Source organism: Lissotriton helveticus, chromosome 10, assembly GCF_964261635.1.
Source record: "Lissotriton helveticus chromosome 10, aLisHel1.1, whole genome shotgun sequence".
Classification (NCBI taxonomy): Eukaryota; Metazoa; Chordata; class Amphibia; order Caudata; family Salamandridae; genus Lissotriton; species Lissotriton helveticus.
The window spans coordinates 1,132,198,672-1,132,222,696 of NC_136071.1; positions in this window are offsets into that span (position 1 = coordinate 1,132,198,672).

Here is a 24,025-nt window from a genome sequence, read left to right on the forward strand (position 1 = left end):
AATTACCTCTGTGGTGGTATTTGTTACCATTGGTAATAATTGTTCCTTGTTCTCCTCTCGCCTGGTGGGTTTTGCCATCTTTGCGTACGCTTTACTTTGCCACGTTGGGGAGTGTTGGGCTGACCTCTGCCTAAAAAATTGGTCTGACCGCCACCTCTTTTATTCGGGATACTTGGTCCTTCGCCTGGGTCTGAACTTTCTGACGAATCAGCTGAGGTGTCCGAAAAACCAACGAGGTTTTGGCGGCGATTAAATCGGCCCCAGGGTCTGTTAGATTGGGGATGGGAATAGGCTCTATTAGAGTAGAAATCTTTTTGGAGATAGGGGTAAGTGTTTTCTACACTGTATTGTTTGATGTCCTTTTTTACCTTGTTTGCTTTTTTGTTCTCCTCAATTCTGTGGAAGTCAGCTAAACTTTTTTCAAGTTGTTCCAATAGTTTCTTGCATTTGCTTGTGAGGTCAGATTCCCCTATTTGTTTCTCTATATCCTTAATTTCTATATCCAGTGATTTTAAGGTTTCTATCGCTATATCTATACCAAGCACTAACCAATGCCTGGAGCAGGTGGTACTTATATAGCTGAAGTTTGTGATATATTTAGGATTGTCGGTAAATATACCAGGTACGTTTCTGACTTGAAGACCAAGTGGGATTACATCAGCTTTAAGATAATCAGTAAGCATCAAAACCATCAATTTTAGCCGGGTCTGTTTCTTCCTGAGTTTTTCTAATTGCTCTGGAAGTGGGCTAGGGGTTGTGCTGGGTATTTCGGTGGTGTTTGAGAGGAGAGAGGGACCTTGGCATATTTCTTTGATATAGTCATCGGTGTAGAGAGGTGCGTGTGCAGACATAACAGAGCAATAATAGTGGGGGGGAAAGGGTTGAGGTAAAGTAAAAGGGAATAAACTAGAAGTTTGTTCGTGCTAGGCTGGTGAAAAAGTACTAGGTGAGCCAGCCCTCGGCTGAGGGCTAGAAGTGTTTACTTTGGACCCTTGCAATCATGCGATTGCGCTAAAGTCTGTTTGAAACAACAAGGGAACCCATTCGGTTATCCAGGGACCGTGGGTAACTATAATATAGAAACAACAGTGGTCCCCAAGAGTATGTAGATTCAGAATATCAGATAAAACATAGTCCACAATGGGAGCTATATTGGCCACTGTCCAGCCGGACAGGGTATTTTATTTTCTTGCAATAGAACAAATAGTGGGATATGAAAAAGGCACAGTCCTGTACCGTTTTGGGAACAAACAGGGAAGGTTTTTAGGCAAGAAGGAGCATAATTGGCCACTTGTGATTCAGTAAAGATTGAAAGTAGTGCCAATACAAGTGCTAGACACAGGGTAAATCAGACATAATAGTGAGGCTGTGAAAACACTTAAAACAAGTCGACGTTTCGATCCCTTATGCTCAATATTGTGGGATCATCATCAGGACTAACAATACATACATTTGCTTGCCTGGTATATACATTTAAACACACAACCGCCTATAGGGAGAAAAATAAGGAGGAAAGTTGGGAAACAGAAAAAACAGGAATGATCCCACTGTGTTAGACTCTGAATAAAACTGACAATGCACTATATTCGGAACCGACTTATCGTGTTTGCTAATTCCATGCAAGTGGTGTCTGTAGCCTTGAGTCACGCGAGTAGTGAAGTAAGTGACATGTGCATTTGAAAAATATCACTCTACTTTAGTTACCGGGGGTAGTAAATTTAAAAAAAAAATTAGTATTAACACTTAAATATACATAGGGCGTGTGCTCTAAATAGCCATTTTCATGCAAAGTACGCATATATTCAGCACTCGTGGGCATTCGCATATGCTTTTGTATCATGCACATCCGTGCTCATTCAGTCAGTGCCTCTCAGTGTGAACGCTTACCCATGTGGGTCGGGGGGTTTCAGGGAAAATTAGTATTGGAATAGATACTCGTTTTGTTTATCTCCTGAAAAGTGGGGGGGGGAAAAAAGGCCAATAAGATAAGGGTTCGTTTGCGCTACTTTGTGAGAAGTCTCATGCAACGATATGGGCTGTTACCTGTTTAGTACAGGTTGTCACGTTAGGTCCACCTCATTTCCATTTGGGAGAAATTTTTCTGCGGGATAAAGAAGGGGCTTTCAGTGAAGGGTTTGTTAAAACGACTCAAGTGTTCGGGGCGGGTGCTCGGGCTTACCTTGAGGGGAAAAAAGGCCTGCGTGGTCCCGTGGTGATTCAAAACGAGTCTGTAACAGATACTTCGTTTCAGTATAAATTTGCACAAAAAACGGGGGCCAACATAGCTCAATTCGCTCGTTTAGCTTACCTTGGGAGGGAGAATCCTCCGCGGTGTCTGTTACCCCTGGGTGCTCTGCCGAGTCGCAGTCACTGGGGACACATGGTGAGAACGCCAGATAAGCGTGCACCCGGGAAAGGGAGGTAGGACTAGGCGCACATGGGCGCCATCTTGGAGTGGGGTGAAGTTCATTGCAAGGGATTCTTCCAGAGTGAAGGTAGCGGGTATTGGATTTTAGCGGCGCAGTGAATAGGTGCTGGGGTGTATCGGCGCAGTGACAGTGTGATTATGATTATGATTAAAGGCATAAACAGAACATATTTACATTATGTACAAACCATTAATTTACATTTATATACTAATGTACAGGGAATAGGTGGCCAGTGGGACAGACCCACTCTCTCAATACTAATTGCACAGTTTCTGGTTCGTCAATATTCCACTTTGGAGTGTTCAAGACATTTCAGATTGATCATTTCATAATAATGTGGTCCAGTCCTCAGCGCGGTTTAGGCCATCACGGATAGTGTTGAATTGGATCATAATTCTCAGCTCCTCTCTGTTGAGCATCTGCGTCAGGTTTCCGCCTCTTGGTGGCGGCTTGATGACTTTAAAAATCGTCCATTTAATGTCATTTTCATTGTGCCCTGCTTCATTGTAGTGGTCCACCAGCGGTGCATTGATGGTGCGGCACCTGATTCTGCTTCGGTGCTGGCAGATGCGAGTCTTTGCTTTCCGTGTGGTCTGCCCTACATACATTTTTGGACATGGGCATTCAATGGCGTAAATCACATTATGCGTGTTACAGTTTGAAAGTGAACGCCTCTCATACGTGATACTATTGTGGGTGAAATCTATGCCCTCCACCGTGAAGTCGCAGACGTTACAACAACCACATTTGACATGTCCTGTAATTGGGGGCAAATCCCACAATAAATCAATAGTAGGATTCTGAGCTGGGGGTGGCAATGCTGCTCTTACAAGGTGGTCTCTTAAATTTTTACTCTTTTTGAAAGCGAAAAGCGGCTTTTCAATATTCAGGATACCTACATTCAGCGTTGGCCAATGTTTTAGGACTGACTTCCTGATTTTGTTAGAGATTGGTGAGAAAGTTGTTACACACGCAATTATCTCTTTTTGGGTTTTATCCTTTGGGGATAGTAAGACTTCCCTCGGGCAGTACCATGCACGTTCCAAGGATTGTTTTATGATCCTTTTTGGGTAGCCCCTGTCTTTCAGTTTGTTTGAGAGGGTTGTGGATTCCCTGAAATAGTCTTCTCTACACGAGCAGTTTCTTCTGATCCTAAGAAATTGCGAGTAAGGTAACGCGTCCCTCAGGGCCCTGGGGTGGTTACTTTTATAACTTAAGAGGGTGTTTCTCTCGGTGGGTTTTCTGAACAGTCTTGTGAGGAGCTTACCCTCTGAATGGTATATGGTGAGATCTAGAAAGGGTATAGATTCCTTGTCCCACATTAGTGTAAACGTTAGACCACAACAATTATTATTGAGCCAGTGGAGGAACTGAGCAAGTGTTTCAACTGGTAGGCTCCAGATCAGGAAAATGTCCTCTATATAACGCCTCCACACTCTGATCCCAGAGTAGAAGGGGTTAGAGTCTGACAAGATGGATCCAGTCTCAAGTTGATCCATAAATAATATGGCTAGGTTCGGAGCAAAAATAGCCCCCATGCTGGTCCCCTTGATTTGCTGATAATAAGTATCATCAAAGAGGAAAAAATTCCTAGTGAGACAGAGTTCTAGTAGCTGTAAAATAAACAGGGTGGGGACTCTGTGGGGACGGGGTCGTGTGTCAAGAACCTTCTGGATGGTAAGTAATGCTGTGACTTGTGGGATATTTGTATACAACGATTCCACATCCATTGTACATAAGGTCTCAAGATGGGGATCGAAATCGAGATGTTCTACTAAATTGATCATTTGCATGCTATCTCTCACATAGCACCTAGTGGATTGCACGAATTCTTTAATGAAAAAATCCACATACGATCCTAGAGGCTCTAGAACTGACCCACATGCCGAAACAATAGGTCGACCTGGAGGATTTTGTGAGTTCTTGTGTATCTTCGGTAGGGTGTAAATTACCGGGATACGTGGTGACTTGGTGTTGAGGAAATGGAATTCTTTCTTATTGAGGAACCCATCTAATAATGCTTTTGATGTGACTTTGCTGATAATGTCTTGAATTTGTTTGGTGGGGTTACCCGGGAGTTTCTGATAATGGTCAGTATTATTGAGTTGGCGCAGGATTTCTAGTTTATAATTGTCAATCTCTTGGAGGACGATTCCACCGCCCTTATCTGCGTTCTTTATTACAAGATTTTTATTGGTTTTCAGTGTCGAAATGGCCTTCTTCTCATCTTTGGATATATTATAAGGAATGAATACCTTAGTTTTTTCAAGGGTATCGAGGTCTGCTAGTACAAGTTTCTCAAAGGTGGTAACTTCAGGGGGGATCATTCCTGCTGAAGGAGAGAATGTGGATGGGGGGCGAAATGGAGTATTAACCATGGGAGCATTATTGGGGTGCAGTTGGAAAAAAGCCTTGAGCCGAATCGTTCTAAAAAATCTGAGTAACTCGGTATGTAATTCCATAAAGTTTGGAACAATAGTGGGCACAAATGATAAGCCTTTTTTAAGTAGCTCAATCTCTGCGTCCATTAATGTGTGTTTTGAGAGATTAAAGATAGGAATTACCTCTGTGGTGGTATTTGTTACCATTGGTAATAATTGTTCCTTGTTCTACTCTCGCCTGGTGGGTTTTGCCATCTTTGCGTACGCTTTACTTTGCCACGTTGGGGAGTGTTGGGCTGAACTCTGCCTAAAAAATTGGTCTGACCGCCACCTCTTTTATTCGGGATACTTGGTCCTTCGCCTGGGTCTGAACTTTCTGACGAATCAGCCGAGGTGTCCGAAAAACCAACGAGGTTTTGGCGGCGATTAAATCGGCCCCAGGGTCTGTTAGATTGGGGATGGGAATAGGCTCTATTAGAGTAGAAATCTTTTTGGAGATAGGGGTAAGTGTTTTCTACACTGTATTGTTTGATGTCCTTTTTTACCTTGTTTGCTTTTTTGTTCTCCTCAATTCTGTGGAAGTCAGCTAAACTTTTTTCAAGTTGTTCCAATAGTTTCTTGCATTCGCTTGTGAGGTCAGATTCCCCTATTTGTTTCTCTATATCCTTAATTTCTATATCCAGTGATTTTAAGGTTTCTATCGCTATATCTATACCAAGCACTAACCAATGCCTGGAGCAGGTGGTACTTATATAGCTGAAGTTTGTGATATATTTAGGATTGTCGGTAAATATACCAGGTACGTTTCTGACTTGAAGACCAAGTGGGATTACATCAGCTTTAAGATAATCAGTAAGCATCAAAACCATCAATTTTAGCCGGGTCTGTTTCTTCCTGAGTTTTTCTAATTGCTCTGGAAGTGGGCTAAGGGTTGTGCTGGGTATTTCGGTGGTGTTTGAGAGGAGAGAGGGACCTTGGCATATTTCTTTGATATAGTCATCGGTGTAGCGAGGTGCGTGTGCAGACATAACAGAGCAATAATAGTGGGGGGGGAAAGGGTTGAGGTAAAGTAAAAGGGAATAAACTAGAAGTTTGTTCGTGCTAGGCTGGTGAAAAAGTACTAGGTGAGCTAAACGAGCGAATTGAGCTATGTTGGCCCCCGTTTTTTGTGCAAATTTATACTGAAACGAAGTATCTGTTACAGACTCGTTTTGAATCACCACGGGACCACGCAGGCCTTTTTTCCCCTCAAGGTAAGCCCGAGCACCCGCCCCGAACACTTGAGTCGTTTTAACAAACCCTTCACTGAAAGCCCCTTCTTTATCCCGCAGAAAAATTTCTCCCAAATGGAAATGAGGTGGACCTAACGTGACAACCTGTACTAAACAGGTAACAGCCCATATCGTTGCATGAGACTTCTCACAAAGTAGCGCAAACGAACCCTTATCTTATTGGCCTTTTTTTCCCCCCCACTTTTCAGGAGATAAACAAAACGAGTATCTATTCCAATACTAATTTTCCCTGAAACCCCCCGACCCACATGGGTAAGCGTTCACACTGAGAGGCACTGACTGAATGAGCACGGATGTGCATGATACAAAAGCATATGTGAATGCCCACGAGTGCTGAATATATGCGTACTTTGCATGAAAATGGCTATTTAGACACACGCCCTATGTATATTTAAGTGTTAATACTCATTTTTTTAAAAAAATTTACTACCCCCGGTAACTAAAGTAGAGTGATATTTTTCAAATGCACATGTCACTTACTTCACTACTCGCGTGACTCAAGGCTACAGACACCACTTGCATGGAATTAGCAAACACGATAAGTCGGTTCCGAATATAGTGCATTGTCAGTTTTATTCAGAGTCTAACACAGTGGGATCATTCCTGTTTTTTCTGTTTCCCAACTTTCCTCCTTATTTTTCTCCCTATAGGCGGTTGTGTGTTTAAATGTATATACCAGGCAAGCAAATGTATGTATTGTTAGTCCTGATGATGATCCCACAATATTGAGCATAAGGGATCGAAACGTCGACTTGTTTTAAGTGTTTTCACAGCCTCACTATTATGTCTGATTTACGCTGTGTCTAGCACTTGTATTGGCACTACTTTCAATTTTTACTGAATCACAAGTGGCCAATTATGCTCCTTCTTGCCTAAAAACCTTCCCTGTTTGTTCCCAAAACGGTACAGGACTGTGCCTTTTTCATATCCCACTATTTGTTCTATTGCAAGAAAATAAAATACCCTGTCCGGCTGGACAGTGGCCAATATAGCTCCCATTGTGGACTATGTTTTATCTGATATTCTGAATCTACATACTCTTGGGGACCACTGTTGTTTCTATATTATAGTTACCCACGGTCCCTGGATAACCGAATGGGTTCCCTTGTTGTTTCAAACAGACTTTAGCGCAATCGCATGATTGCAAGGGTCCAAAGTAAACACTTCTAGCCCTCAGCCGAGGGCTGGCTCACCTAGTACTTTTTCACCAGCCTAGCACGAACAAACTTCTAGTTTATTCCCTTTTACTTTACCTCAACCCTTTCCCCCCCACTATTATTGCTCTGTTATGTCTGCACACGCACCTCTCTACACCGATGACTATATCAAAGAAATATGCCAAGGTCCCTCTCTCCTCTCAAACACCACCGAAATACCCAGCACAACCCCTAGCCCACTTCCAGAGCAATTAGAAAAACTCAGGAAGAAACAGACCCGGCTAAAATTGATGGTTTTGATGCTTACTGATTATCTTAAAGCTGATGTAATCCCACTTGGTCTTCAAGTCAGAAACGTACCTGGTATATTTACCGACAATCCTAAATATATCACAAACTTCAGCTATATAAGTACCACCTGCTCCAGGCATTGGTTAGTGCTTGGTATAGATATAGCGATAGAAACCTTAAAATCACTGGATATAGAAATTAAGGATATAGAGAAACAAATAGGGGAATCTGACCTCACAAGCGAATGCAAGAAACTATTGGAACAACTTGAAAAAAGTTTAGCTGACTTCCACAGAATTGAGGAGAACAAAAAAGCAAACAAGGTAAAAAAGGACATCAAACAATACAGTGTAGAAAACACTTACCCCTATCTCCAAAAAGATTTCTACTCTAATAGAGCCTATTCCCATCCCCAATCTAACAGACCCTGGGGCCGATTTAATCGCCGCCAAAACCTCGTTGGTTTTTCGGACACCTCGGCTGATTCGTCAGAAAGTTCAGACCCAGGCGAAGGACCAAGTATCCCGAATAAAAGAGGTGGCGGTCAGACCAATTTTTTAGGCAGAGGTCAGCCCAACACTCCCCAACGTGGCAAAGTAAAGCGTACGCAAAGATGGCAAAACCCACCAGGCGAGAGGAGAACAAGGAACAATTATTACCAATGGTAACAAATACCACCACAGAGGTAATTCCTATCTTTAATCTCTCAAAACACACATTAATGGACGCAGAGATTGAGCTACTTAAAAAAGGCTTATCATTTGTGCCCACTATTGTTCCAAACTTTATGGAATTACATACCGAGTTACTCAGATTTTTTAGAACGATTCGGCTCAAGGCTTTTTTCCAACTGCACCCCAATAATGCTCCCATGGTTAATACTCCATTTCGCCCCCATCCACATTCTCTCCAGCAGGAATGATCCCCCCTGAAGTTACCACCTTTGAGAAACTTGTACTAGCAGACCTCGATACCCTTGAAAAAACTAAGGTATTCATTCCTTATAATATATCCAAAGATGAGAAGAAGGCCATTTCGACACTGAAAACCAATAAAAATCTTGTAATAAAGAGCGCAGATAAGGGCGGTGGAATCGTCCTCCAAGAGATTGACAATTATAAACTAGAAATCTTGCGCCAACTCAATAATACTGACCATTATCAGAAACTCCCGGGTAACCCCACCAAACAAATTCAAGACATTATCAGCAAAGTCACATCAAAAGCATTATTAGATGGGTTCCTCAATAAGAAAGAATTCCATTTCCTCAACACCAAGTCACCACGTATCCCGGTAATTTACACCCTACCGAAGATACACAAGAACTCACAAAATCCTCCAGGTCGACCTATTGTTTCGGCATGTGGGTCAGTTCTAGAGCCTCTAGGATCGTATGTGGATTTTTTCATTAAAGAATTCGTGCAATCCACTAGGTGCTATGTGAGAGATAGCATGCAAATGATCAATTTAGTAGAACATCTCGATTTCGATCCCCATCTTGAGACCTTATGTACAATGGATGTGGAATCGTTGTATACAAATATCCCACAAGTCACAGCATTACTTACCATCCAGAAGGTTCTTGACACACGACCCCGTCCCCACAGAGTCCCCACCCTGTTTATTTTACAGCTACTAGAACTCTGTCTCACTAGGAATTTTTTCCTCTTTGATGATACTTATTATCAGCAAATCAAGGGGACCAGCATGGGGGCTATTTTTGCTCCGAACCTAGCCATATTATTTATGGATCAACTTGAGACTGGATCCATCTTGTCAGACTCTAACCCCTTCTACTCTGGGATCAGAGTGTGGAGGCGGTATATAGACGACATTTTCCTGATCTGGAGCCTACCAGTTGAAACACTTGCTCAGTTCCTCCACTGGCTCAATAATAATTGTTGTGGTCTAACGTTTACACTAATGTGGGACAAGGAATCTATACCCTTTCTAGATCTCACCATATACCATTCAGAGGGTAAGCTCCTCACAAGACTGTTCAGAAAACCCACCGAGAGAAACACCCTCTTAAGTTATAAAAGTAACCACCCCAGGGCCCTGAGGGACGCGTTACCTTACTCGCAATTTCTTAGGATCAGAAGAAACTGCTCGTGTAGAGAAGACTATTTCAGGGAATCCACAACCCTCTCAAACAAACTGAAAGACAGGGGCTACCCAAAAAGGATCATAAAACAATCCTTGAAACGTGCATGGTACTGCCCGAGGGAAGTCTTACTATCACCAAAGGATAAAACCCAAAAAGAGATAATTGCGTGTGTAACAACTTTCTCACCAATCTCTAACAAAATCAGGAAGTCAGTCCTAAAACATTGGCCAACGCTGAATGTAGGTATCCTGAATATTGAAAAGCCGCTTTTCGCTTTCAAAAAGAGTAAAAATTTAAGAGACCACCTTGTAAGAGCAGCATTGCCACCCCCAGCTCAGAATCCTACTATTGATTTATTGTGGGGTTTGCCCCCAATTACAGGACATGTCAAATGTGGTTGTTGTAACGTCTGCGACTTCACGGTGGAGGGCATAGATTTCACCCACAATAGTATCACGTATGAGAGGCGTTCACTTTCAAACTGTAACACGCATAATGTGATTTACGCCATTGAATGCCCATGTCCAAAAATGTATGTAGGGCAGACCACACAGAAAGCAAAGACTCGCATCTGCCAGCACCGAAGCAGAATCAGGTGCCGCACCATCAATGCACCGCTGGTGGACCACTACAATGAAGCAGGGCACAATGAAAATGACATTAAATGGACGATTTTGAAAGTCATCAAGCCGCCACCAAGAGGCGGAAACCTGACGCAGATGCTCAACAGAGAGGAGCTGAGAATTATGATCCAATTCAACACTATCCGTGATGGCCTAAACCGCGCTGAGGACTGGACCACATTATTATGAAATGATCAATCTGAAATGTCTTGAACACTCCAAAGTGGAATATTGACGAACCAGAAACTGTGCAATTAGTATTGAGAGAGTGGGTCTGTCCCACTGGCCACCTATTCCCTGTACATTAGTATATAAATGTAAATTAATGGTTTGTACAGAATGTAAATATGTTCTGTTTATGCCTTTAATCATAATCACACTGTCACTGCGCCGATACACCCCAGCACCTATTCACTGCGCCGCTAAAATCCAATACCCGCTACCTTCACTCTGGAAGAATCCCTTGCAATGAACTTCACCCCACTCCAAGATGGCGCCCATGTGCGCCTAGTCCTACCTCCCTTTCCCGGGTGCACGCTTATCTGGCGTTCTCACCATGTGTCCCCAGTGACTGCGACTCGGCAGAGCACCCAGGGGTAACAGACACCGCGGAGGATTCTCCCTCCCAAGGTAAGCTAAACGAGCGAATTGAGCTATGTTGGCCCCCGTTTTTTGTGCAAATTTATACTGAAACGAAGTATCTGTTACAGACTCGTTTTGAATCACCACGGGACCACGCAGGCCTTTTTTCCCCTCAAGGTAAGCCCGAGCACCCGCCCCGAACACTTGAGTCGTTTTAACAAACCCTTCACTGAAAGCCCCTTCTTTATCCCGCAGAAAAATTTCTCCCAAATGGAAATGAGGTGGACCTAACGTGACAACCTGTACTAAACAGGTAACAGCCCATATCGTTGCATGAGACTTCTCACAAAGTAGCGCAAACGAACCCTTATCTTATTGGCCTTTTTTTCCCCCCCACTTTTCAGGAGATAAACAAAACGAGTATCTATTCCAATACTAATTTTCCCTGAAACCCCCCGACCCACATGGGTAAGCGTTCACACTGAGAGGCACTGACTGAATGAGCACGGATGTGCATGATACAAAAGCATATGCGAATGCCCACGAGTGCTGAATATATGCGTACTTTGCATGAAAATGGCTATTTAGAGCACACGCCCTATGTATATTTAAGTGTTAATACTCATTTTTTTTTTAAATGTACTACCCCCGGTAACTAAAGTAGAGTGATATTTTTCAAATGCACATGTCACTTACTTCACTACTCGCGTGACTCAAGGCTACAGACACCACTTGCATGGAATTAGCAAACACGATAAGTCGGTTCCGAATATAGTGCATTGTCAGTTTTATTCAGAGTCTAACACAGTGGGATCATTCCTGTTTTTTCTGTTTCCCAACTTTCCTCCTTATTTTTCTCCCTATAGGCGGTTGTGTGTTTAAATGTATATACCAGGCAAGCAAATGTATGTATTGTTAGTCCTGATGATGATCCCACAATATTGAGCATAAGGGATCGAAACGTCGACTTGTTTTAAGTGTTTTCACAGCCTCACTATTATGTCTGATTTACGCTGTGTCTAGCACTTGTATTGGCACTACTTTCAATCTTTACTGAATCACAAGTGGCCAATTATGCTCCTTCTTGCCTAAAAACCTTCCCTGTTTGTTCCCAAAACGGTACAGGACTGTGCCTTTTACATATCCCACTATTTGTTCTATTGCAAGAAAATAAAATACCCTGTCCGGCTGGACAGTGGCCAATATAGCTCCCATTGTGGACTATGTTTTATCTGATATTCTGAATCTACATACTCTTGGGGACCACTGTTGTTTTTATATTATAGTTACCCACGGTCCCTGGATAACCGAATGGGTTCCCTTGTTGTTTCAAACAGACTTTAGCGCAATCGCATGATTGCAAGGGTCCAAAGTAAACACTTCTAGCCCTCAGCCGAGGGCTGGCTCACCTAGTACTTTTTCACCAGCCTAGCACGAACAAACTTCTAGTTTATTCCCTTTTACTTTACCTCAACCCTTTCCCCCCCACTATTATTGCTCTGTTATGTCTGCACACGCACCTCTCTACACCGATGACTATATCAAAGAAATATGCCAAGGTCCCTCTCTCCTCTCAAACACCACCGAAATACCCAGCACAACCCCTAGCCCACTTCCAGAGCAATTAGAAAAACTCAGGAAGAAACAGACCCGGCTAAAATTGATGGTTTTGATGCTTACTGATTATCTTAAAGCTGATGTAATCCCACTTGGTCTTCAAGTCAGAAACGTACCTGGTATATTTACCGACAATCCTAAATATATCACAAACTTCAGCTATATAAGTACCACCTGCTCCAGGCATTGGTTAGTGCTTGGTATAGATATAGCGATAGAAACCTTAAAATCACTGGATATAGAAATTAAGGATATAGAGAAACAAATAGGGGAATCTGACCTCACAAGCGAATGCAAGAAACTATTGGAACAACTTGAAAAAAGTTTAGCTGACTTCCACAGAATTGAGGAGAACAAAAAAGCAAACAAGGTAAAAAAGGACATCAAACAATACAGTGTAGAAAACACTTACCCCTATCTCCAAAAAGATTTCTACTCTAATAGAGCCTATTCCCATCCCCAATCTAACAGACCCTGGGGCCGATTTAATCGCCGCCAAAACCTCGTTGGTTTTTCGGACACCTCGGCTGATTCGTCAGAAAGTTCAGACCCAGGCGAAGGACCAAGTATCCCGAATAAAAGAGGTGGCGGTCAGACCAATTTTTTAGGCAGAGGTCAGCCCAACACTCCCCAACGTGGCAAAGTAAAGCGTACGCAAAGATGGCAAAACCCACCAGGCGAGAGGAGAACAAGGAACAATTATTACCAATGGTAACAAATACCACCACAGAGGTAATTCCTATCTTTAATCTCTCAAAACACACATTAATGGACGCAGAGATTGAGCTACTTAAAAAAGGCTTATCATTTGTGCCCACTATTGTTCCAAACTTTATGGAATTTCATACCGAGTTACTCAGATTTTTTAGAACGATTCGGCTCAAGGCTTTTTTCCAACTGCACCCCAATAATGCTCCCATGGTTAATACTCCATTTCGCCCCCCATCCACATTCTCTCCTTCAGCAGGAATGATCCCCCCTGAAGTTACCACCTTTGAGAAACTTGTACTAGCAGACCTCGATACCCTTGAAAAAACTAAGGTATTCATTCCTTATAATATATCCAAAGATGAGAAGAAGGCCATTTCGACACTGAAAACCAATAAAAATCTTGTAATAAAGAGCGCAGATAAGGGCGGTGGAATCGTCCTCCAAGAGATTGACAATTATAAACTAGAAATCCTGCGCCAACTCAATAATACTGACCATTATCAGAAACTCCCGGGTAACCCCACCAAACAAATTCAAGACATTATCAGCAAAGTCACATCAAAAGCATTATTAGATGGGTTCCTCAATAAGAAAGAATTCCATTTCCTCAACACCAAGTCACCACGTATCCCGGTAATTTACACCCTACCGAAGATACACAAGAACTCACAAAATCCTCCAGGTCGACCTATTGTTTCGGCATGTGGGTCAGTTCTAGAGCCTCTAGGATCGTATGTGGATTTTTTCATTAAAGAATTTGTGCAATCCACTAGGTGCTATGTGAGAGATAGCATGCAAATGATCAATTTAGTAGAACATCTCGATTTCGATCCCCATCTTGAGACCTTATGTACAATGGATGTGGAATCGTTGTATACAAATATCCCACAAGTCACAGCATTACTTACCATCCAGAAGGTTCTTGACACACGACCCCGTCCCCACAGAGTCCCCACCCTGTTTATTTTACAGCTACTAGAACTCTGTCTCACTAGGAATTTTTTCCTCTTTGATGATACTTATTATCAGCAAATCAAGGGGACCAGCATGGGGGCTATTTTTGCTCCGAACCTAGCCATATTATTTATGGATCAACTTGAGACTGGATCCATCTTGTCAGACTCTAACCCCTTCTACTCTGGGATCAGAGTGTGGAGGCGTTATATAGACGACATTTTCCTGATCTGGAGCCTACCAGTTGAAACACTTGCTCAGTTCCTCCACTGGCTCAATAATAATTGTTGTGGTCTAACGTTTACACTAATGTGGGACAAGGAATCTATACCCTTTCTAGATCTCACCATATACCATTCAGAGGGTAAGCTCCTCACAAGACTGTTCAGAAAACCCACCGAGAGAAACACCCTCTTAAGTTATAAAAGTAACCACCCCAGGGCCCTGAGGGACGCGTTACCTTACTCGCAATTTCTTAGGATCAGAAGAAACTGCTTGTGTAGAGAAGACTATTTCAGGGAATCCACAACCCTCTCAAACAAACTGAAAGACAGGGGCTACCCAAAAAGGATCATAAAACAATCCTTGAAACGTGCATGGTACTGCCCGAGGGAAGTCTTACTATCACCAAAGGATAAAACCCAAAAAGAGATAATTGCGTGTGTAACAACTTTCTCACCAATCTCTAACAAAATCAGGAAGTCAGTCCTAAAACATTGGCCAACGCTGAATGTAGGTATCCTGAATATTGAAAAGCCGCTTTTCGCTTTCAAAAAGAGTAAAAATTTAAGAGACCACCTTGTAAGAGCAGCATTGCCACCCCCAGCTCAGAATCCTACTATTGATTTATTGTGGGGTTTGCCCCCAATTACAGGACATGTCAAATGTGGTTGTTGTAACGTCTGCGACTTCACGGTGGAGGGCATAGATTTCACCCACAATAGTATCACGTATGAGAGGCGTTCACTTTCAAACTGTAACACGCATAATGTGATTTACGCCATTGAATGCCCATGTCCAAAAATGTATGTAGGGCAGACCACACAGAAAGCAAAGACTCGCATCTGCCAGCACCGAAGCAGAATCAGGTGCCGCACCATCAATGCACCGCTGGTGGACCACTACAATGAAGCAGGGCACAATGAAAATGACATTAAATGGACGATTTTGAAAGTCATCAAGCCGCCACCAAGAGGCGGAAACCTGACGCAGATGCTCAACAGAGAGGAGCTGAGAATTATGATCCAATTCAACACTATCCGTGATGGCCTAAACCGCGCTGAGGACTGGACCACATTATTATGAAATGATCAATCTGAAATGTCTTGAACACTCCAAAGTGGAATATTGACGAACCAGAAACTGTGCAATTAGTATTGAGAGAGTGGGTCTGTCCCACTGGCCACCTATTCCCTGTACATTAGTATATAAATGTAAATTAATGGTTTGTACATAATGTAAATATGTTCTGTTTATGCCTTTAATCATAATCACACTGTCACTGCGCCGATACACCCCAGCACCTATTCACTGCGCCGCTAAAATCCAATACCCGCTACCTTCACTCTGGAAGAATCCCTTGCAATGAACTTCACCCCACTCCAAGATGGCGCCCATGTGCGCCTAGTCCTACCTCCCTTTCCCGGGTGCACGCTTATCTGGCGTTCTCACCATGTGTCCCCAGTGACTGCGACTCGGCAGAGCACCCAGGGGTAACAGACACCGCGGAGGATTCTCCCTCCCAAGGTAAGCTAAACGAGCGAATTGAGCTATGTTGGCCCCCGTTTTTTGTGCAAATTTATACTGAAACGAAGTATCTGTTACAGACTCGTTTTGAATCACCACGGGACCACGCAGGCCTTTTTTCCCCTCAAGGTAAGCCCGAGCACCCGCCCCGAACACTTGAGTCGTTTTAACAAACCCTTCACTGAAAGCCCCTTCTTTATCCCGCAGAAACATTTCTCCCAAATGGAAATGAGGTGGACCTAACGTGACAACCTGTACTAAACAGGTAACAGCCCATATCGTTGCATGAGACTTCTCACAAAGTAGCGCAAACGAACCCTTATCTTATTGGCCTTTTTTTCCCCCCCACTTTTCAGGAGATAAACAAAACGAGTATCTATTCCAATACTAATTTTCCCTGAAACCCCCCGACCCACATGGGTAAGCGTTCACACTGAGAGGCACTGACTGAATGAGCACGGATGTGCATGATACAAAAGCATATGCGAATGCCCACGAGTGCTGAATATATGCGTACTTTGCATGAAAATGGCTATTTAGAGCACACGCCCTATGTATATTTAAGTGTTAATACTCATTTTTTTTTAAAATGTACTACCCCCGGTAACTAAAGTAGAGTGATATTTTTCAAATGCACATGTCACTTACTTCACTACTCGCGTGACTCAAGGCTACAGACACCACTTGCATGGAATTAGCAAACACGATAAGTCGGTTCCGAATATAGTGCATTGTCAGTTTTATTCAGAGTCTAACACAGTGGGATCATTCCTGTTTTTTCTGTTTCCCAACTTTCCTCCTTATTTTTCTCCCTATAGGCGGTTGTGTGTTTAAATGTATATACCAGGCAAGCAAATGTATGTATTGTTAGTCCTGATGATGATCCCACAATATTGAGCATAAGGGATCGAAACGTCGACTTGTTTTAAGTGTTTTCACAGCCTCACTATTATGTCTGATTTACGCTGTGTCTAGCACTTGTATTGGCACTACTTTCAATCTTTACTGAATCACAAGTGGCCAATTATGCTCCTTCTTGCCTAAAAACCTTCCCTGTTTGTTCCCAAAACGGTACAGGACTGTGCCTTTTTCATATCCCACTATTTGTTCTATTGCAAGAAAATAAAATACCCTGTCCGGCTGGACAGTGGCCAATATAGCTCCCATTGTGGACTATGTTTTATCTGATATTCTGAATCTACATACTCTTGGGGACCACTGTTGTTTTTATATTATAGTTACCCACGGTCCCTGGATAACCGAATGGGTTCCCTTGTTGTTTCAAACAGACTTTAGCGCAATCGCATGATTGCAAGGGTCCAAAGTAAACACTTCTAGCCCTCAGCCGAGGGCTGGCTCACCTAGTACTTTTTCACCAGCCTAGCACGAACAAACTTCTAGTTTATTCCCTTTTACTTTACCTCAACCCTTTCCCCCCCACTATTATTGCTCTGTTATGTCTGCACACGCACCTCTCTACACCGATGACTATATCAAAGAAATATGCCAAGGTCCCTCTCTCCTCTCAAACACCACCGAAATACCCAGCACAACCCCTAGCCCACTTCCAGAGCAATTAGAAAAACTCAGGAAGAAACAGACCCGGCTAAAATTGATGGTTTTGATGCTTACTGATTATCTTAAAGCTGATGTAATCCCACTTGGTCTTCAAGTCAGAAACGTACCTGGTATATTTACCGACAATCCTAAATATATCACAAACTTCAGCTATATAAGTACCACCTGCTCCAGGCATTGGTTAGTGCTTGGTATAGATATAGCGATAGAAACCTTAAAATCACTGGATATAGAAATTAAGGATATAGAGAAACAAATAGGGGAATCTGACCTCACAAGCGAATGCAAGAAACTATTGGAACAACTTGAAAAAAGTTTAGCTGACTTCCACAGAATTGAGGAGAACAAAAAAGCAAACAAGGTAAAAAAGGACATCAAACAATACAGTGTAGAAAACACTTACCCCTATCTCCAAAAAGATTTCTACTCTAATAGAGCCTATTCCCATCCCCAATCTAACAGACCCTGGGGCCGATTTAATCGCCGCCAAAACCTCGTTGGTTTTTCGGACACCTCGGCTGATTCGTCAGAAAGTTCAGACCCAGGCGAAGGACCAAGTATCCCGAATAAAAGAGGTGGCGGTCAGACCAATTTTTTAGGCAGAGGTCAGCCCAACACTCCCCAACGTGGCAAAGTAAAGCGTACGCAAAGATGGCAAAACCCACCAGGCGAGAGGAGAACAAGGAACAATTATTACCAATGGTAACAAATACCACCACAGAGGTAATTCCTATCTTTAATCTCTCAAAACACACATTAATGGACGCAGAGATTGAGCTACTTAAAAAAGGCTTATCATTTGTGCCCACTATTGTTCCAAACTTTATGGAATTTCATACCGAGTTACTCAGATTTTTTAGAACGATTCGGCTCAAGGCTTTTTTCCAACTGCACCCCAATAATGCTCCCATGGTTAATACTCCATTTCGCCCCCCTTCCACATTCTCTCCTTCAGCAGGAATGATCCCCCCTGAAGTTACCACCTTTGAGAAACTTGTACTAGCAGACCTCGATACCCTTGAAAAAACTAAGGTATTCATTCCTTATAATATATCCAAAGATGAGAAGAAGGCCATTTCGACACTGAAAACCAATAAAAATCTTGTAATAAAGAGCGCAGATAAGGGCGGTGGAATCGTCCTCCAAGAGATTGACAATTATAAACTAGAAATCCTGCGCCAACTCAATAATACTGACCATTATCAGAAACTCCCGGGTAACCCCACCAAACAAATTCAAGACATTATCAGCAAAGTCACATCAAAAGCATTATTAGATGGGTTCCTCAATAAGAAAGAATTCCATTTCCTCAACACCAAGTCACCACGTATCCCGGTAATTTACACCCTACCGAAGATACACAAGAACTCACAAAATCCTCCAGGTCGACCTATTGTTTCGGCATGTGGGTCAGTTCTAGAGCCTCTAGGATCGTATGTGGATTTTTTCATTAAAGAATTCGTGCAATCCACTAGGTGCTATGTGAGAGATAGCATGCAAATGATCAATTTAGTAGAACATCTCGATTTCGATCCCCATCTTGAGACCTTATGTACAATGGATGTGGAATCGTTGTATACAAATATCCCACAAGTCACAGCATTACTTACCATCCAGAAGGTTCTTGACACACGACCCCGTCCCCACAGAGTCCCCACCCTGTTTATTTTACAGCTACTAGAACTCTGTCTCACTAGGAATTTTTTCCTCTTTGATGATACTTATTATCAGCAAATCAAGGGGACCAGCATGGGGGCTATTTTTGCTCCGAACCTAGCCATATTATTTATGGATCAACTTGAGACTGGATCCATCTTGTCAGACTCTAACCCCTTCTACTCTGGGATCAGAGTGTGGAGGCGTTATATAGACGACATTTTCCTGATCTGGAGCCTACCAGTTGAAACACTTGCTCAGTTCCTCCACTGGCTCAATAATAATTGTTGTGGTCTAACGTTTACACTAATGTGGGACAAGGAATCTATACCCTTTCTAGATCTCACCATATACCATTCAGAGGGTAAGCTCCTCACAAGACTGTTCAGAAAACCCACCGAGAGAAACACCCTCTTAAGTTATAAAAGTAACCACCCCAGGGCCCTGAGGGACGCGTTACCTTACTCGCAATTTCTTAGGATCAGAAGAAACTGCTCGTGTAGAGAAGACTATTTCAGGGAATCCACAACCCTCTCAAACAAACTGAAAGACAGGGGCTACCCAAAAAGGATCATAAAACAATCCTTGAAACGTGCATGGTACTGCCCGAGGGAAGTCTTACTATCACCAAAGGATAAAACCCAAAAAGAGATAATTGCGTGTGTAACAACTTTCTCACCAATCTCTAACAAAATCAGGAAGTCAGTCCTAAAACATTGGCCAACGCTGAATGTAGGTATCCTGAATATTGAAAAGCCGCTTTTCGCTTTCAAAAAGAGTAAAAATTTAAGAGACCACCTTGTAAGAGCAGCATTGCCACCCCCAGCTCAGAATCCTACTATTGATTTATTGTGGGGTTTGCCCCCAATTACAGGACATGTCAAATGTGGTTGTTGTAACGTCTGCGACTTCACGGTGGAGGGCATAGATTTCACCCACAATAGTATCACGTATGAGAGGCGTTCACTTTCAAACTGTAACACGCATAATGTGATTTACGCCATTGAATGCCCATGTCCAAAAATGTATGTAGGGCAGACCACACAGAAAGCAAAGACTCGCATCTGCCAGCACCGAAGCAGAATCAGGTGCCGCACCATCAATGCACCGCTGGTGGACCACTACAATGAAGCAGGGCACAATGAAAATGACATTAAATGGACGATTTTCAAAGTCATCAAGCCGCCACCAAGAGGCGGAAACCTGACGCAGATGCTCAACAGAGAGGAGCTGAGAATTATGATCCAATTCAACACTATCCGTGATGGCCTAAACCGCGCTGAGGACTGGACCACATTATTATGAAATGATCAATCTGAAATGTCTTGAACACTCCAAAGTGGAATATTGACGAACCAGAAACTGTGCAATTAGTATTGAGAGAGTGGGTCTGTCCCACTGGCCACCTATTCCCTGTACATTAGTATATAAATGTAAATTAATGGTTTGTACATAATGTAAATATGTTCTGTTTATGCCTTTAATCATAATCACACTGTCACTGCGCCGATACACCCCAGCACCTATTCACTGCGCCGCTAAAATCCAATACCCGCTACCTTCACTCTGGAAGAATCCCTTGCAATGAACTTCACCCCACTCCAAGATGGCGCCCATGTGCGCCTAGTCCTACCTCCCTTTCCCGGGTGCACGCTTATCTGGCGTTCTCACCATGTGTCCCCAGTGACTGCGACTCGGCAGAGCACCCAGGGGTAACAGACACCGCGGAGGATTCTCCCTCCCAAGGTAAGCTAAACGAGCGAATTGAGCTATGTTGGCCCCCGTTTTTTGTGCAAATTTATACTGAAACGAAGTATCTGTTACAGACTCGTTTTGAATCACCACGGGACCACGCAGGCCTTTTTTCCCCTCAAGGTAAGCCCGAGCACCCGCCCCGAACACTTGAGTCGTTTTAACAAACCCTTCACTGAAAGCCCCTTCTTTATCCCGCCGAAAAATTTCTCCCAAATGGAAATGAGGTGGACCTAACGTGACAACCTGTACTAAACAGGTAACAGCCCATATCGTTGCATGAGACTTCTCACAAAGTAGCGCAAACGAACCCTTATCTTATTGGCCTTTTTTTCCCCCCCACTTTTCAGGAGATAAACAAAACGAGTATCTATTCCAATACTAATTTTCCCTGAAACCCCCCGACCCACATGGGTAAGCGTTCACACTGAGAGGCACTGACTGAATGAGCACGGATGTGCATGATACAAAAGCATATGCGAATGCCCACGAGTGCTGAATATATGCGTACTTTGCATGAAAATGGCTATTTAGAGCACACGCCCTATGTATATTTAAGTGTTAATACTCATTTTTTTTAAAAATGTACTACCCCCGGTAACTAAAGTAGAGTGATATTTTTCAAATGCACATGTCACTTACTTCACTACTCGCGTGACTCAAGGCTACAGACACCACTTGCATGGAATTAGCAAACACGATAAGTCGGTTCCGAATATAGTGCATTGTCAGTTTTATTCAGAGTCTAACACAGTGGGATCATTCCTGTTTTTTCTGTTTCCCAACTTTCCTCCTTATTTTTCTCCCTATAGGCGGTTGTGTGTTTAAATGTATATACCAGGCAAGCAAATGTATGTATTGTTAGTCCTGATGATGATCCCACAATATTGAGCATAAGGGATCGAAACGTCGACTTGTTTTAAGTGTTTTCACAGCCTCACTATTATGTCTGATTTACGCTGTGTCTAGCACTTGTATTGGCACTACTTTCAATCTTTACTGAATCACAAGTGGCCAATTATGCTCCTTCTTGCCTAAAAACCTTCCCTGTTTGTTCCCAAAACGGTACAGGACTGTGCCTTTTTCATATCCCACTATTTGTTCTATTGCAAGAAAATAAAATACCCTGTCCGGCTGGACAGTGGCCAATATAGCTCCCATTGTGGACTATGTTTTATCTGATATTCTGAATCTACATACTCTTGGGGACCACTGTTGTTTTTATATTATAGTTACCCACGGTCCCTGGATAACCGAATGGGTTCCCTTGTTGTTTCAAACAGACTTTAGCGCAATCGCATGATTGCAAGGGTCCAAAGTAAACACTTCTAGCCCTCAGCCGAGGGCTGGCTCACCTAGTACTTTTTCACCAGCCTAGCACGAACAAACTTCTAGTTTATTCCCTTTTACTTTACCTCAACCCTTTCCCCCCCACTATTATTGCTCTGTTATGTCTGCACACGCACCTCTCTACACCGATGACTATATCAAAGAAATATGCCAAGGTCCCTCTCTCCTCTCAAACACCACCGAAATACCCAGCACAACCCCTAGCCCACTTCCAGAGCAATTAGAAAAACTCAGGAAGAAACAGACCCGGCTAAAATTGATGGTTTTGATGCTTACTGATTATCTTAAAGCTGATGTAATCCCACTTGGTCTTCAAGTCAGAAACGTACCTGGTATATTTACCGACAATCCTAAATATATCACAAACTTCAGCTATATAAGTACCACCTGCTCCAGGCATTGGTTAGTGCTTGGTATAGATATAGCGATAGAAACCTTAAAATCACTGGATATAGAAATTAAGGATATAGAGAAACAAATAGGGGAATCTGACCTCACAAGCGAATGCAAGAAACTATTGGAACAACTTGAAAAAAGTTTAGCTGACTTCCACAGAATTGAGGAGAACAAAAAAGCAAACAAGGTAAAAAAGGACATCAAACAATACAGTGTAGAAAACACTTACCCCTATCTCCAAAAAGATTTCTACTCTAATAGAGCCTATTCCCATCCCCAATCTAACAGACCCTGGGGCCGATTTAATCGCCGCCAAAACCTCGTTGGTTTTTCGGACACCTCGGCTGATTCGTCAGAAAGTTCAGACCCAGGCGAAGGACCAAGTATCCCGAATAAAAGAGGTGGCGGTCAGACCAATTTTTTAGGCAGAGGTCAGCCCAACACTCCCCAACGTGGCAAAGTAAAGCGTACGCAAAGATGGCAAAACCCACCAGGCGAGAGGAGAACAAGGAACAATTATTACCAATGGTAACAAATACCACCACAGAGGTAATTCCTATCTTTAATCTCTCAAAACACACATTAATGGACGCAGAGATTGAGCTACTTAAAAAAGGCTTATCATTTGTGCCCACTATTGTTCCAAACTTTATGGAATTTCATACCGAGTTACTCAGATTTTTTAGAACGATTCGGCTCAAGGCTTTTTTCCAACTGCACCCCAATAATGCTCCCATGGTTAATACTCCATTTCGCCCCCCTTCCACATTCTCTCCTTCAGCAGGAATGATCCCCCCTGAAGTTACCACCTTTGAGAAACTTGTACTAGCAGACCTCGATACCCTTGAAAAAACTAAGGTATTCATTCCTTATAATATATCCAAAGATGAGAAGAAGGCCATTTCGACACTGAAAACCAATAAAAATCTTGTAATAAAGAGCGCAGATAAGGGCGGTGGAATCGTCCTCCAAGAGATTGACAATTATAAACTAGAAATCCTGCGCCAACTCAATAATACTGACCATTATCAGAAACTCCCGGGTAACCCCACCAAACAAATTCAAGACATTATCAGCAAAGTCACATCAAAAGCATTATTAGATGGGTTCCTCAATAAGAAAGAATTCCATTTCCTCAACACCAAGTCACCACGTATCCCGGTAATTTACACCCTACCGAAGATACACAAGAACTCACAAAATCCTCCAGGTCGACCTATTGTTTCGGCATGTGGGTCAGTTCTAGAGCCTCTAGGATCGTATGTGGATTTTTTCATTAAAGAATTCGTGCAATCCACTAGGTGCTATGTGAGAGATAGCATGCAAATGATCAATTTAGTAGAACATCTCGATTTCGATCCCCATCTTGAGACCTTATGTACAATGGATGTGGAATCGTTGTA